Genomic DNA, 3640 nt, shown 5'->3' with positions numbered 1-3640 from the left:
TGCTTGCTCCAGCTCCATGGCTGCCGGCCGCCATCTTGGTTGGGTTAATTCGCATATAGTTGCTCTGATTGGCTAGTGGGCGTGGCTTAGGGCGTAGCGAATGTACAGTCAATTAGCATCTTTGTCTTTTATTAGTGTAGATAATAAAAAGGTAATATGCTAATTAGACCAGATGTCCTTCCAGACGAAGCTGGGGCTGGATGGAAACTGCCCCGGTCCTGGGTGCCTGCCAGCAGGGCCGGAGGGAAGCTGCTGTCAGCAGCCAGGGGAAGGAAGGCCTACTCTTGCACGAATTTTTCTGCATCGGGCCTCTAGTTTTATATATAAAACTAACTGTTGTTTCACTAGGTAATGCACAGTTTACTTAGGCTGGTTTTCCCCTCAAAAAGTGAGGGCTTGGATGTAGGTAGTTCATTTTGGGAAGTGGTCCCATAGAACAGGAGCAGAGGGTAGTGGAGAGGGGAGGAGGCAAAGCCAGCACCGGGTGCATTCTTGAGTTGGTCACCGCTGTGGGCAACTGGGATTCTCTGACAAGCAGTGTAAACTGTGCCTCAGAGTGAATCACCCAGAGCATGGAAAAGGGGGTATTTGGCACTTGACCCATTCCCTCATTGGTCAATGATCTCACTCATATGTGGGATATAATGATCAACATAAACTGATGAACAAAAATAGATCCAGAGACAAATGGCAGGGGAGGAAGTTGGGGGGTTAGAGATCAACCAAAGGACTTGCATGCATGCATATTAGCATAACCAATGGACACAGACACTGGGGCAGTGGGGTCTTGCCCTTGCGGGTAGGAATGGTGGGGGTGGGGCGCGGGAAGGGGGTGTCAGTGATCAACATAAACTGATGAACAAAAATAGATCCAGAGACAAATGGCAGGGGAGGAGGTGGGGGGGTTAGAGATCAACCAAAGGACTTGCATGCATGCATATTAGCATAACCAATGGACACAGACACTGGGGCAGTGGGGTCTTGCCCTTGCGGGTAGGAATGGTGGGGGTGGGGCGCGGGAAGGGGGTGTCAGTCGGGAAAAAGGAGACATATGTAAAACTTTAGACAATAAAAAAAAAGAGTTGCCCTATGGGTATTAACTCCCTTGTGCTTCCAGGCTGCAATTGTGAGGGAGTGTGACAGATTCCCAGAGTCCTTCAAGGAGTAGCAGAAAAGTGATAGGTGAGAAAGGAAGAGATAAATGATGAAGCTAATGTGAAGTGCTATCAAGATGCACCTGTGAGCAGAGGTGCTGGCTGCGGCAATGTCTGCGGTAAAAGATGAGCCAAGAGGAAGACAACAGGTCATAGGAGGAGTCCACTAAATCTCACATGCATTCTAGCTGCCTCATAGTGGCTGCTGGGAGTCTATTATTAAGAATCCAGAAGGTGACTCTGGACTTATCAGCAAAGAATCCACTGTCTGTGAGGTGGAAGTTGTGGCGTTTTTTAAAGTTCACCCTCGTTTTACGTCATTTGGATATAGAGAGTCATAACTTTATCCTGGCTTCCATCTTTGAAAGGAGTAGAGTTAAGGAGGAGGATGGCTAATGAAATAACCAGAAATCAATGTAATCCTAAATGCTCTCTCTCATATGAAAGGTTTAGATACTTTATAAGATGTAAAATAGAACAAAGCTATTTTGTTGGTGTCTTTTATGAGTTGGACTAGCAGAGAATAACTAATTCCTTTGGATTGAAGAAGTAATCATAAGGAGCATGACAGTGAGTGTTTTGCAAATAAATATCACCAGAAGGTGAAGCAATATTGACTTTTTTAAAAAGAAAAAAGACATTTACATTAACAGGTCATCAATATCTGAGTCAGGTGCATGTCCTATATCCACTACATCCCCCACGCCATGTAGCTACTCTCCTATAGACTTTGGGAGGCTCCTGGGATTGGAGAAGTAGACATTCTTCTGGTTGCTGTTTGTCATCTGTCCCTCATAATTTCTTCTCCTGGCCCTGCCTCAGTCACCTGTGCATGTTTTGCCACCATGCTCACTTGCTATCTGCTCTCTTCTTTCTTCATCTTTGTGCCAAATGTGCACAAACCACTGTTTTCCTCAGTCCCCAAAGCAGCTCCTCCACAAAGTTGCTGTTTGTCACAGGATTTTAATAAAAAATTGGGGGATAATAAGGGGATCAAAGCACAGGTGAAGATGCTAGCTGGATGGCTGACTTCACTATCCCTCAAGAGCTTGGCCAATCCTTACACTGGGGGATCCATTAGGGGCCGTTTTCTTCAGTCGCAAATGCCTCTGGTTGCTGAGCTCTGCAATTTCCCACCTTCCCACTTCCTCACATTTCCTGACGTCCCGAAATGTGGGGGTCCTCATATTTCTAGGACAATTCAAAAATCCCTGTAATTTCATTATGCAACACCGTTTGTAGCTCTTGCTTTTTCCTCGGTCTGTTTCTTTCAGTCTAGTCCACAGGCAGTTCTTTAACAGAATGACAATAAGACCCCAAAACAAATCTTCCCAAATAAAAGTGATAAATTCTGCTACTCATTCAGAACATAGCTCCAGGGTGTCTACTTTTTTTTTTTTTTAAAAAGGCAATTTTATTTTCCTCATACATAAACAAAAGTTCAATTTTTCAAAATAGGCTTGGAGCTAGTTTGAAGCCTAAGGAGTATGCCACAGAAATATCAGGGTTTGGGATGGACTTGGAGGCTAAGGCTGGTGGAAATAGATTTTTTTAATGGAGGCATATTTAAGCTCATCTCCAAGCTAGAACAGAGGAAAGATGTAAGGACTTCCTTCCCCCGGCCCCAGTTTATGGGAGAGAACCAAGCACCATAAAATACAATTATGATGACTTTACTGATGAATCTTAAGGTTTAGAGATGTCATGTGCAGTGAAATAAATAGACATTTTAGACTACATTGAATATTTAACCAGGTAAAAGAGAGGGTGAGTAGAAGAACCATGAACAGTATTGTTACAGTCTTGAATTGGGAACTCAGACATTAAACCTTTTACATTGGGATTAGAAGGTTCAGTTATTTGCCCAAGAATTTGCTCCCCACTGTAACTAATGATGAAATAAGTCCCTCACCCCTGGTGTGGGGAGTATAATTTGAGAGGCTTTTAGTTTTTCTCAAGTTAGAGGGCAATTGGGGAAAGCAGATCTTTGTTATTAATGCTCAAAAGCATGGAGATGATTTTGGGCAATGCTTATGATTAATAAGAGAGCTTATGAGTGAAATCAAAAAGAACTATCTGTCCTTATCAAATGTAAGCACTCTTTGGTGTCTTGAGGAGGGGATCATATTTAAGCCAAGCGACAGTCTGTATTTAAAGCCATAATGCATGTGTTGAAGTTAATTAAAGCTAAGAAGTAAACCTAGGTGGCTGCAAGCAAATATTTACTGTGTTAGAACATTTCTGAGGTCCTCGGTGAGAGGTAAAGTAGGAAGAAAAATGTTCTTGAAAAAGTTATGCTGAAATTGGATTAGTTTTCTATTCAAGAAATTCAATTGTATTTCCTTCAAAGTGATTTTCCAAGTCAACAATAGAAGTCTTAATAATACTTTGAAATGACACACTCTTTTCTACAGAGTTCTTTCAGGAAATTGATTTTTATTCTTCAAATACCAAACTCCAGCATAGCCAGGAACTCGGGGGCAGAC

The sequence above is a fragment of the Myotis brandtii genome, unplaced genomic scaffold (assembly GCF_000412655.1).
Source record: "Myotis brandtii unplaced genomic scaffold, ASM41265v1 scaffold48, whole genome shotgun sequence".
NCBI lineage: Eukaryota > Metazoa > Chordata > Mammalia > Chiroptera > Vespertilionidae > Myotis > Myotis brandtii.
The sequence above is the reverse complement of the archived record's forward strand: the minus strand, read 5'-3'. Positions refer to the sequence as shown.